Source organism: Vipera ursinii, assembly GCF_947247035.1.
Source record: "Vipera ursinii genome assembly, chromosome: 12".
Taxonomy (NCBI): Eukaryota; Metazoa; Chordata; class Lepidosauria; order Squamata; family Viperidae; genus Vipera; species Vipera ursinii.
Genome location: NC_139525.1, coordinates 10,623,450 through 10,637,431, shown reverse-complemented (window position 1 = coordinate 10,637,431; position 13,982 = coordinate 10,623,450).

Below are 13,982 nucleotides of genomic sequence, written 5' to 3'. Positions count from 1 at the left end.
GAAAACAACCGAGGTGTATTAATTTGCAATAACGGAGTACTCAAAATTTGTAGGAGACCTTGGTTCTGCAGGTGCCCTAAAAGAACTGGTAGTTATTGGTGCATGCTCTTAGGTCCATAAAACACTTTAATAATTCTCCTGTGCCGTGGCATATTGCAAGGAGTTATTCATGAGGTTTGCCATTGAAGGTGAGTTGGAAACTTCAACTTGCATAGAATGCAACAGATTTTAAACGAGCTTCTTGCTCACTGCTTGGTTCATTTCAAGGTGACATTTAATTCTCAAGTAAAAACCATTTGGACTTGCTAACCTAAGCTCCTGTGGGAATGACCTCTTTTCATATGTCACAACACGGGGCATATTTGCAAAGAGGAGGCTAGCTAGGTGAAAATTCTTGAAGGGGAAAAAAAAGTGAGATCCAATTCCTTCCCTCTTCTTAAAGTAAAGGTAAAGGTTCCCCCGCACATGCGTGCTAGTCGTTTCTGACTCTAGGGGCCAGTGCTCATCTCCATTTCAAAGCCGAAGAGCCAGCGCTTGTCCGAGGACGTCTCCGTGGTCATGTGGCCGGCATGACTAGACGCCAAAGGCGCAGGGAACGCTGTTACCTTCCCACCGGAGTGGTCCCTATTTTTCTACTTGCATTTTTACGTGCTTTTGAACTGCTAGGTTGGCAGAAGCTGGGATGAGTAACAGGTGCTCACTCTGTTACGCGGCACTCAGGATTTGACCCGCCAAACTGCTGACCTTCTGATCGACAGGCTTACCGTCCTAACCCACTGAGCCACCGTGTCCTTTTCCCTCTTCTTATAGAGCAGTTATTGGTTGCACATAGCCAAGCACTGTGATTGTCAGCAAGAAACAGAACCGTGTGTATCAGGAGAGAAAGAGAAATCTCCTACCGAGAGCAAACCTAGTGGGAGAAATGTGAATCCTCCACTTTGGCCATTCTCGATTTGAAAGGACTGCAGTTCAGAGGGGAATATTGGTGGCCATCCACAATTAGCTCCGTTAAGAGGTTAAGATGCCAGGCTTGTTGGCTGGAAAGCCAGCAGCCCAGGTTCAAGACCCGAGTGCTACCTGACAGGATGAGTGTCTGTCCTCACTCCAGCTCCTGCCAACCTAGCAGTTTGAAAGCATGCAAAGGTAAGTAGATAACTAGGTACCACTTTGGTGGGACTCCATGATGTCATGCTGGCCACATGACCATGGAAATATCTTCGAACAGTGCTGGCTCAGTGGTCTTGAAATGGAGATGAGTTTTCCCCTTATATTTGTCAACGACTAGCAGAGTAAAATCCATAAGGATTTCTTTACCCTTTACAGTTAGCTCACATTTTTCAGCTTTCTTCATGATTGGTGGGAGAACTGTAACCCTACAGAATAACAGAGTTGGGAGGGAACTTGGAGGTCTTCTAGTCCAAGAAGGAGACCTTATATCATTCCGGATAAATGGCTGCCCAACCTCTTCTTAAAAACCTCCAGTGATGGAGCACCCACAACTTCTGGAGGCAAGTCGTTCCACTGGTTAATTGTTCTCACTGCCAGGAAATTTCTCCTTAGTTCTAGGTTGCTTCTCTCCTTGATTAGTTTCCACCCGTTGCTTTTTGTCCTGCCTTCTGGTGCCTTTGGAAAATAGCTTGACCCTTCCCCTACTTTCTGACAACCTCTCAAATATTAGAAGCTTGCTAACATATTAGATGCCTACACATCTAATGCGCTTGAAGATAGAAGGCAGAGCCTCCTGACTTTGCAAAGGAGCCAAGCATAAGATTAGTAGGTGGGATTTACGGAAATCAAGGTTGACATTGTTCCCACTGAACTATTGTTGCCCGCATTTTCTCTAAGGGAATCTGTGGCTACGCTTGCATAACACGCCAATCTATGGCTAAATGAACCATGGTTTGCTAAATTGACCTAGTCATGAGTTTGTACAAAGAACAAACTACATTTTAGCTTGTACTACAAACACAAGTAGTGCTGTTAGTTTATTGCTCAGAGATTTTATAAAACTAGAAAGGTAGGCTGTTTAAATAAATGATGGCTCAATTACCTAGAGATATCCAGGTGAGCTAAACATCCCCAACAATGGATATTTAAGGATATATTCAAAAATGCTAATCATATAAAGTCATATTTTGGCCCTAGATCCGTGGTGGCAAACCTATGGCACGCTTGCCACAGGTGGCACACAGAGCCCTCTCTGTGGGCACATGCGCTGTCACCTAGGCCTTCAGCTGGGTTTTATAAAACCTTTTCACTTTAGGCCTCCGCCGCCGTGTGCAAAAAAATTAAAAAGGTTCAATCAATCAATCAATTTCAACTTCTCATGGGGAAAAAAAGATCTCGCAAAGTTGGAATTGATTGATTGAACTTTTTAGTTCCACCCAGTCTGCCGTTACCACCACAGCCACGCCCACGCAAGGGGCCACGCCCACGCAAGGGGCCACGCCCACGCAAGGGGCCACGCCCACGCATGGGGCTACGCCCACCTGGCACCCGATGATACATAAGTGAGTTTTGGGTTGGAGTTTGGGCACTGGGTCTCTAAAAAGTTCACCATCACTGCCCCAGATGGTATAGAGCAGGGGTCTTCAAACTTGGCCCTTTTATGACTTCTGGACTTCAACTCCCAGAATTCCTCAACCAGGCATGCTTTCGCATGGTGTGTGAACCAGCCAGTTACAACAGGCTTCTTCTGATCTGAAGCAGCTGCAACTTACTCCCTTGCAGAAAAGCCAAAGAAGACCTGAACCTATCAGCTTGAGGGCTGGTTCTTGCTATCAGGTGTTAATTGATGAAAAATAACGACCTTTCTCTTTCAATGCTGAAACCGGTGGTATTTTGTATAGCACTTGGATTGGATGACTCCCTGATAATTATGGACTCTGGTGCCTGGCTAGGCCTACCTTGGTGGCTGCTGGACATCTTACCCCACAATTACTCTCTGAGTTTGAAGTGTTCTCTGCCCAAAGAGTCTGCTTATGTCTGCAGTCAACAAATCCATCTGTTGTTTCGGCTCTTCCAGTTCCGCGTCTCCTGATTCGTATTTCCACTCTGAGAGATGCCAGAGGTAAGCAGCTGAGCAATTGTTTCAATAACTGGAATTGAATGATTGATGCTGTACCCAATATAATAATATTTGTGTAGGACACGGCGTGAGGCTTCTGAGTATTAAAAAGCTTTTAGGGAAGGTGGCAACTTCTCTGTACAAACTGCCTACCTCTGTGGTTTTAGCACAGTTTTTTAACAGTTTCCCATTTTTAACGTTGGCTTGTTTTAATTTTTTAATTTTTTAATTTTATTTTTTTTTGTGTCTGCTTTTATAATTTGTAAGTTGCCTGCATTCACCTTGTAGGGCAGATGGGCGGCATAGAAATTGTACAGATGGGTGGATGTTTGGCCTGATCTTAGGTGCCTGACCAAGAAAAAAAAAAGGAGACAAGGAGTTGGCAACCAAAATAAAGGGAGGTCATTTCATCTGGTTTCTACAGGTAGTCCCTGACTTATGGCCACGGCTGAGCCCAAAATTTCTGTTGCTAAGTGAAACATTGGTTAACTGAATTTTGCCCCATTTTATTTTATTTATTTTATTTATTTATTTTAATTCCATTTATATCCCGCCCTTCTCCGAAGACTCAGGGCGGCTTACAAGCTTAGCAGTATGACCTTTCTTGCCACAGTTGTTAAGTGAATCATTGCAGTTAAGTTAGTGACACGGCTGTTTAAGTGAATCTGGCTTCCCCATTGAGTTTGCTTGTCAGAAGGTTGCAAAAGGGGATCACGTGACCCCGGGACACTGCAACCGTCATAAATATGAGTCAGTTGCCAAACCTCTGAATTTTGACCGCATGGGGATGCTGCAGGGTTAATAAGGGTGAAAAACAAGTCATAAGTCACTTTTTTCCCCCCATGCCGTTGTAACTTTGAATTGTTACTAAATGAACTGTTCTCAGTGAAGGACTATCTATGTCAGGGGTCTTCAAACTTGGCCCTTTTATGACTTGTGGACTTCAATTCCCAGAATTCCTTAGCCAGCTTGTCTGGCTGAGGAATTCTGGGAGTTGAAGTCCACAAGTCATAAAAGGGCCAAGTTTGAAGACCCCTGATCTATGTCCTATCGCATTCAGACACATTGACTGACCGGTGTTTTTTTTATAGGTTTTTGGGGTTTTTTTAGCATAGCTTCTCCTTGTCAGCATCTCTTTGACCAACAGCCCTGCCTCCCCTTCCTGCACAGTCTCTCATGACAACAGAGTTGTCACCCACCTACTGCAAATGTGCCCATTTTCTGCATCGTTTTAAAAATAAGTGGCTCACTCATTGAGATGTCATGAGGATGTGAGGGAGGGAACGGACAGGATGGTAAGAAAGTGCTGGCTGTGCTCAAGGCTCGGATAAATGGGTCTGCAGATTTTATATTTTTAGAGTGAGTGAGTGCCAGCTAGCCCATGATACTAAATCTTCTGTTCTTATGACAAGTCCAAAAAAGGAACGGAACGTTGATTCTATCCAGCTCTGGAGGACTTTTTGCCCATCGCTTTTCTCAAGAGCTTTTTGGCAACTGAAGTCTTCTTCACGATGGAAGAATGTAGTGTCAATGGTCTAAATTTTCAGGGACTAAATTTCACAACAAATATGTGTTTAATAAATTTCTGAAAAAGCTGGGAGAACCTTGTCAAGGTTCCGACCGACGAACCCAACAAAGTAAGCACAGCTGAGACGATCGGATCTCTAGTGCAAAACTTTATTGAGTACATCATTTCGGCACGGGTGAAAGGAAAACCAGCTCTGGTTAATTCCCACCTAAATCACTATATTAAATGTATAGAAGTCTCCCTCCCCCTGTTAGTGTGGGTCACGTTATCCAATTACAAGTCAGACAATTCGTATTTATGATGGTTGTGGTGTCCCCGGGATCACGGAATCCCCTTTTGCGACCTTCTGACAAGCAAAGTCAGTGGGGAAAGCCAGATTCACTTGACAACTCAACAAGTGCAATGAGTCACTTGACAACTGTGTAAAAGGGGGCAAAACTCACTTAACAAATGTCTCACTTAGCAACGGAAATTTTGGGTTCAATTGTGATTGTAAGTCGAGGACTACCTGTGCTCACTCAGGAACCTGATCCTGGATCTGGAGGACTTCCCACAAAGATATTGTCAGAGAGTGATTAAAAAAAAGGCAAGATGGCAGCCATGACGGTGCGATTGAGGCATCACCAATTTTATGTGCAACATACATAAGCAGATGGTGCTTTCATCACACCATGGCACCATCTTGACTCTTTTGACCACAGCCCATGGACCCCAAAGTTCCCAGTTTGCTTGTGACGTAACGTCCAAAACCAAGAGCTGTGTCTGTACACGTGCATGCTCTTCCAGCCGTTGCTTAATCCAGAATTGTATCCTGGTTGAATTGATGGCTATCTGGATCTAGAAATTGGGAAGTGTTGGCTGTCAGAGCTGAAGAAGCTTCTTGGATGAGAAGCGAAACGTCTCCAAAGAAAAGCAAGAAAGTCCAGTTTCCTCGTGAAAAAGCACCTTGGGATATTGACTTAGTTCAACACAATGTACCTAGTGTACAGAGTCAAAGTGAATATCTGATTCTTTCCCAACCTCCTTTTAAAGGTAAAGGTAAAGGTTCCCCCGCACATGCGTGCTAGTCGTTTCCGACTCTAGGGGCCGGTGCTCATCTCCGTTTCAAAGCCGAAGAGCCAGCACTTGTCTGAGGACGTCTCCATGGTCATGTGGCCGGCATGACTGGACGCCAAAGGCGCACGGAACGCTGTTACCTTCCCACCGTAGTGGTCCCTATTTTTCTACTTGCATTTTGACGTGCTTTCGAACTGCTAGGTTGGCAGAAGCTGGGACGAGTAACAGGTGCTCACTCTGTTATGCGGCACTCGGGATTCGACCCGCCAAACTGCCGACCTTCTGATCGACAAGCTCAGCATCTTAACCCATCTTAACCTCCTTTTGGGAAGTGTCAAAACCCTGTCAGGAAATTACTATTCCAATGACAACTAAATTTGCAATCGTAGTTGGGGTAGCAGAGTTTGTTTATTATAAAAGACTTACATAGCTATCCATAGTGTAACCTGGTTGGCTCCAAAACGAATAAAAACAGCACCCCTTGTGAAACAATCAAAATAGAAACTCGTGACTCCCTAGGATAACACTCTCTCGTGCATCCATGTACCATCTTGGTTAGCTTCAACCTCATTCTACCCCAATGCTTGAGGACGTGCCAGTCACTCATTTCAGTAGCTATGCAGTGATCTATATCGCAAGAGACAAATGCCTGTGTGTTGCACTTTTAAGCTACTTAAGAAAAATTGTTTTCCTTCGGGTTTCTCAACTTGGGCAACTTTAAGTTGCGTATATTTGAGCTCCCAAAATCCTCCAACCACTGTGCTTTCAGAGGTGTGCACTCAAGCTCCAGAATTCTGGGTGTTGAAGTCGAGACATCTTAAAGTTGTAAAACACACAGTCTTATAAGCAATGTTGGCTATCTGTTACTTCCTTTTCTAAACTCTAGTAGGTATCTTAAGGCAGAGATCACCAACCTTTTCATGCTGGCAGCCTGGAGGGTAAAGGAGCAGCTGTGAAATGTGTGCACGTGCGCATGAACAAGGCCATACACGAACAGGGCCGCACACACCCACACGGCACTAGCAACACCATTTGTGCAGGTGTGCAGGCACTAGCCACTGCCGCTGCTAGCCCCATGTGCATGCGCGAACGGGCTGTGCAACCCATGTGCGCTAGCAGCCCCATTTGTGCAGATGCGCAGACACTAGCCACCGCCGCTGCTAGCCCTGTGCAAATGCACAAACAGGTCTGTGGGCTGTAGCATAAGTGGAGGTGAGTGCATGCAGACACATGCATGCACTGGCCAGCCTGCCCTGCAGCCCGGTGGCCAGTAGACCACATCCCAGCAGTGGGCCACGGACCATAGTGTGGGATTCAGAGACCAGTCAACGCAGGGTGTCCCAAAAATGTCTGTCTGCCTACGCAGAGTTTATTGTATTTATACAGTTTTAACAAGCAGGAAATTACGCACAGCAGAAGCATTGTTTATTGGTGTATTCCCCAGTCAATCTTAGAGAACATCCGAACATCCCAAGCCAAGGCAGAGTCTTCCTTATCTATCTGGTTCCTTGCAGTCCTTGGCAAAGCTAATTGGAATGAGCTCATAGACATGTGAATAACAGGATACTGAGGCAGGCAGTTTTCTGCGCACGGTCCCTTCATATCCTTGACCTCCATCTCTACACCATAGTTTGGGGCCCCCTGTCTTAAGGGTTCTTAAAGGGAAGCTATGGTGATGAACCTGACATCAAACCAATACATTTCTATTCAAGCTTAGAGAAATATAGAAGCATCTTGCATAGACTTCGTTGGGTTTGGTTCCAATACCATGATTGGGAAGAGGAGAGAATTGGTTCTGTTGCTTTTTGGGGGCACCTGTCTCTTAAAGGTGTTTTGGCAGCTTGTTTTTCTTAATTTGAGGTCTATTTATATCTTATGTCTATTATGTATACTATAATGCTAATGAGATTTGTGTACTCCACTAGGGAGATACATCAAAGAATGCAGCAGAAGTTGGCTTATACAGCAATTTGCATGTCGTTAGCATATTTCAGAAATCATCAGATTTATACCCGTTTTCTTGGATTTGGGATAACATAGGCTGGTGTAAGGCTCAAAATCTGGCACTTTAGATATTTGAAACTGAGGGATGAGAGTTATTTACTTTCCTCGGAGAAAATTAAGTACCCACTCATCATCAAACGCCCCTCTATCCAGCTATAACCTCTCTGATTATATTTTGGTGACCCGACGGCCTCGTTTATTTTAAGTGGCAAGCAAAAACAGAGGTAGAGATGTGTTCATTTTACAGAGGGTTTAAAGCCAAGACCAGAAATACATGGACTGAAACCGCAGATTTCTGCCTTCCCATTTTATAACTTTGGGCACTTAAAAAAAAAAAAAAAATCACAAACTCTGAAATGATAGTTCGATTCCTTCTAGCCATTGCAATTTAGGGGAAAATTAGAAGGGAAGATAGAATGCCATTAAAACAAAACAAAACACAAGCAAAGCAGCCCAAGCCTTATGCTGACCTTATGGCTCTTTATGCAGCTATGTTGGTTCAGGGAGATGGGTCTTTCTGATCTACTAAAAAAAAAGCCTTACTGGGTTAAGCATCTTTGGCGAAACCTATCTAAAAGCTGACAGAGGAGCAAGGAATTTACATTGCGCTGCATGCAGAAAACCCAATTAATCTGCCTTCTAATGAAACTGGGTATTTGGAGTGAGACCAGCTCCAGATTTTCAGTGGTGTGTGAGCGAAAGCTGCTCAGTAGTCAAAAAAATAAAGCTGAGTCTTGCTTTGTCTTAACTAGGGTTTGAAGAAGTCGCAATTGGCTGGGTTCATATATTACGTTAGGCCATTAACTATGGTTTTACAGCCACCAAGGATTGCTGGGCAAACTCACCAAGCCAAATGAACTCTATTAGGGCTTAGGATGGTGTGCAAACTTACCGCGTAAAGTTACTGCATCTTTTCTTTCTTGAAGGTAAATGCTAAAGGGAAAGGTTTCCCCTGTCTGGATGTGTCCCACTCTTGGGTGGTGCTCATCTCAATTTCTTGGCCAAGGGACCTAGCGTTGTCCAAAAACATTTCTTTGGTTGAGTGGCCAGCATGATTATATGCCAAAGTGCACGGAATGCTGTCACTTTCCCACCAAAGTGGTACCCATTGACCTACTCGCATTTGCAAGCTTTCGAACTGCTAGGTGGGCAGGAGCAGGGGCAAGTAACAGGTGCTCGTCCAGTTACATGGAGTTCGGGTCTTGAACCCCAGGCGGGCAACTCTCCAGTCGACAAGGTCAGCATATTTAACCGCTAAGCCATCATGCCCCTATCTTCTTGAAGAGGCTTTTACAAAAAGAAAAGGGGTGAAAAGGCCAAGAAAGCGAAGGAAAAATATGGTGTGGCAAACTGAACAGGCAAAAAAGATTGCTGGGTAGCAGTGGTGGGATTCAAATATGTGAACAACCGGTTCTCTGCGTGGATGCCATTTCCGGAAGTCCGTTCTGGGCCTGGGCAACAAAAAATGAGCTCCCGGTTCTGCCAAAGTGGTGCGAAGCGGCTGAATCCCACCGCTGCTGGGTAGCAAGGCTAAGGACCACACAGGTTATTGTACTTGGGACTGCTATAAATTCTAACACTGCTTTTATAGATATAAAACCCCGAGGACCTCTCGTGGATCAATCCCATTTGGAAAATTTGCTGCGGGACTTTGGGACTAGCTTGCCACTCAACGAAGTGGCAAGAGTATAAATACGACTAAATTATTTCAAGGGACTCAGTGCAAACAAGAGGGCTGTTGTGCTGTAAGCCAGGCATTAGAACTCTTGTTCAGTGAAACATGACAGCGAAAGAGCCACGCGGCTTTTCAAGGAAATTGGCTCTACAGGATTCTCACCATCTGGTGATTGCAAAAGGCAATTTTTGGAAGAAATGTATTGATTAGACTGATCCCCACCAGTTGCTAAAGAGCTCTCCCCAAGCTTCAGGGTCTACAACGACTTGAGCACATTCTTGTTCTGACAGTCATAACAGCTGGAAGTCTGTCAGGATAATTGTCACATATGAAAATTAGCATGCACAAGGAACATCCAGACCCTGAACATGGGAATACTGGTGGCGGCAGTGGAAAAGCTTTCTGCCTATCTGTTATGACTCCATCAGACTAAAGATAGTGGAGCTATTTGTTCAAGCTATTTGTCCAAGGCAACGTATACACTGCTAGATGTACTTCCTAAGATCTGGTCCTCATAGGCAACTTACTGGCACACTGGAGGGTCTGTGTCACAGCTAGGGTCTCACAAGCATTTTTAGAGCTCTCCAATGGGGTGTCCGTGGAGATTCTCAGTCATCCAGGTCATGGTTGTCCCAAAGATGTTTTTTTTTTAAAAAAAAAGGCAACTGGACTTTGTTTTTCTTTAAGACATTTCACTTCTCATCTAAGAAGTGAAGTGACCCCCCCCTTTGCGACCTTCTGACAGGCAACGCCAAGGGGGGGAAGCCAGATTCGATGAGCAACCAGGTGACTTAAGTGATTCACTTAACAACTGTGGCAAGGAAGGTTGTAAAATGGGGCAGACCTCACTCAGCAACCGTCTTGCTTAGCAATGGAAATTTTGGGCTTCATTGTAGTTAAAAGTCGTTGGCGCTGTTTGAATTTGTTCTACCAGCAGCAAGATCTGACTGCTGGCCCAGTGATGGATTCTACTGCAAATCAGGGCTGTTTCCAGAGGAGGCAGAGGAGGAGAGGACCTGGAGCTTATGGAGAGAAGGAACTGGATGAGGCTGTCGGCAGGCCCAGAGGAAGAGAGAGAGGCTTTTGGAGGAGTTGGTGGCGGCGGCAGCAGCATGCTCCAGGGGCGAAAAGAAGCAAGGCCTCTTTAAGGAAAAGGTGGAAGAGTCAGGATCAGAAAAAGGAAAGAAGGCGAGGTTGTCAGAATACAAGCTAACTTGAGGGCTAATCCACATGGAGCCCCATTTCCATCTGTCCTGTTTGCCATCGTTCACTCCCTAGAGACTAAAATGGACAATGTGAAATTTGAGCGGGCCACGAACAAGGAGTATATATCGGAGGTGGTGACCCTTTGAGAGCTGTATGCAACGAAATTTCATTTTGATGTATGCCGATTGGTGTACATTCCAAGTGACCATAAAGTTATCATCATCATCATATGTCCAGGACCGCCTGTGCTGAGTGCTGGATTGTTTAAGTCCCAGAACTAAGTTCAACTCTCTTTATAAAATCCATGCTGGGTTCCTTGAAGCTTTCTTAACCGACCAGTATAATTCAAGATGTGAGATAAAGAGGAAAGTTGTTATTACAAAAATCTTCTTATGTGTAAAGTTTCTTTTCCGAATGTGTTATTTTCCCCCCCACCCCCCAATTTCGCAGTCTGCTCTCCTTCCCTATCGGTTGACGCCAGATCCCTTTGAATTTCTAGAGCTTGCTTCGCCTCGCCCCCAAAACTGAAGCCAAATATTTAAAACCAACTCTTGAGAAATTGGCTCCTTTCTTTTGGAAAACTTCAGGCCACAACACAACATCAAACAGAGGAAAGTAATGATTAGAAGACTAGAAGAGTCTCTTTTTTCCGCAAGGAAGGCCTGCAAACACTTTTGTTACTTTTTTGTTGTTTGTTTGTTTGTTTAGCTCCAGCAGAAACCCAGAAAAGGGCAAAAACTGAAATATGTAAAAAAATAAGTGTGGTGTGGCAACTGAAGATAACGAGAAAGCTTTCTTCCTTTGATCGCAACCTTAGGTGACCCCATGAAATTAAATGTCTTTCCTCCCCACTTTTTGCCCACGGTATAAAGCTGCAAAATTTCCTTCCATCAGAAGGACCGGCAATTTTGACGGTTTAAAGACACAAGTAGAAACTTCGTGGCAGCTGGCACTTTCGGAGGCCTCTAATCCTAATTACTCTATGTGAGTGCTGGTGCAATCATTTGGATTCGTCATGTGACATGTGAAAAAGGTGCTTTGGAGCACAGAAAGAGCGCACGAAGAAATTGCCTGTTGCAATTTCTCTGGGAAAGATGTGGCTTCTTTACACAATCTGTCGACGGAGGCTATGTTTGTCTTCCAAAGCTCTTTTTTTAATCGTTGAAACCCAAACACTGCAGACTTGTCTTTGCACCTGATTCGTCAGCCTGTAAGAGAGAAAAGCAAAGGAAAGAGGTTAGGAGCCACATATATAGAAGTGGCATTTAACAGACCTTGACATGTTACGCTTTGATGTGGATCAACTGACAGTATGAAACACACTGGAGATGGTGACGGAAATGCACAAAGGGTGAAGTGTCTGGCATTCACAAATGGCTTTGGAGAGGAAGCAGAAGATGGTTATGGAAGAGTTGGGGACATTGTAAAATTTTAAAAGAATAGAGAGGGAATCTCTGAAAAGTTGAAAGATTCCAAATGAATGAAACTTACCCTATTGTAGCTACAGCTTATACATGCATACACATACTCTCTTTTATGTTAGAATGTTAGAACATATGTGTGTGTGTATGTGTGTATGTGTATGCGTATATATGTGTGTGTGTGTGTGTGTGTGTGTGTGTGTCTGTGTCTCTGTGTCTGTGTGTGTGTCTGTGTGTCTGTGTCTGTGTGTCTGTGTCTGTGTATGTGTGTAACGGTGGGATTTAAATAGGTGAACAACTGGTTCTCTGCGTGGATGCCTCTTCCGGAAGTCCATTCTGGGCCAAGGCAACAAAAAAATTAGTTACTGGTTCTACCAAACTGGTGTGAACCGGTTGAATCCCACCACTGGATATATAACAGAGTTGGAAGGGACTTTGGAGGTCTTCTAGTCCAAATCTCTACTTAAGCAGGAGACCCTATACCATTCCAGACAAATGCTTATCCAATCTCTTCTTAAAAACTTCCTGTGTTGGAGCACCTACAACTTCTGTAGGCAAGTTGTTCCACTGATTAATTGTTCTCGCTGCCAGGAGATTTCTCCTTAGTTCTAGGTTGCTTCTCTCCTTGATTAGTTTCCACCCATTGCTTTTCGTCCTGCCTTCTTGTGCTTTGGAAAATAGGTTGACCCCACCACCACGTCTTTCTTGGAATTTGTTTAAACATTTGCTGCGGGTTTTTAGAAAGAAAATTTTAATTTTAATGTCATGTATATAATAAATTGTCTATGAGACCTGAGTTTTCATAGACTCTCTGTGTCTTGTATTTAGAGAGAGACTACAGCACTTGTGTACATCTCTGTCTCTCTCTTGTGTGTGTGTATGTGTGTGTGTGTGCGCGTGCGTGCGTGCGTGTATCAACCTTCGTACTTAAAGTTCCTCCAGAATGTGCTTGATTTATATTTTTCTGTAGTTAGGCAGCAAGTCTCCAGAGTAGAAGGAGCTGGAAATCAAATGTAAGCCTACTATTTGGTCTGAAGGAGACTTGGGAGAAGATCGGTAAATCTTTGCACTGAGAAGACTGGAAAAGCAGGAAGGCGGTCTTATTTCAATTTGACACTGGCCAAAATATAACCTAGATAAAGGACATCTGGAGGCCTATGATATTTCCCATAAACTATTAGAGAGAATGGATACTGTGATTTGTCCTTGGATTTGTTCACATACTCTGCTTTTGAGACACCAGACATCTTCATGTTATTAGGCTCTCCTTAGATGAAATCTAATTTGAGTTGGATACTTGATTAAACGACGTTGGAATCTAAACTGGATTTGAAGCCATGGGTTGTAGATGTGTATTTGGTGAGATTCAAGTTGAGTGTTGTGTTGAATATTTTTGGAATCACCTTCTGCGTCCTTTCAAGGCCTTCCCTCCCACACACCATTTTCAAAACTCTGCAGCCTCTGTTTGGTAGCTTGGGTTGACCCTTTAATAGTGTTTGTTTTCTTATTTTTGTTTCATTTAGCATAAATATTTTCTCCAAGGCTTGACAAGGCAATTTCTCAAGTGTGGGGGTGTCTGTAGATAGATTTATATCTGCATCCAAATTAAGCAGGACACGTAAAACCCATCAGGCTCTGCTCTCCTCATCACAAATGGTTTAACCAGTATAAATATCTTATTGCAATGGTTCTCAATCTGTGGTCTGTGGCCCCTGAGGGAGTGGGGGGGGAGAATTTGATACATCACAGGAGGCCTGCGAAGGCTTGAAAAAAATATTATGATTTAAATCTTGAGTTAAGTCTTGGTAGAGAGAGGTCTACTGGAGCTGTAAATGCAAAAAATAGAAGTGACCCTTTTATGATGGTTCGTCCCTTGTTTGAGAAGGGCGACTACTCAAATTGGATAAATTAAATATGGAGGGAAGCTCACCCCAGGACATTTTCCAAATTCTCCAGTTAGGTCTTTTCTCCTCTGACTCATAAACTAACTCATTTAAGTTGTGGTAAACAGATTGTTTTTTTTTT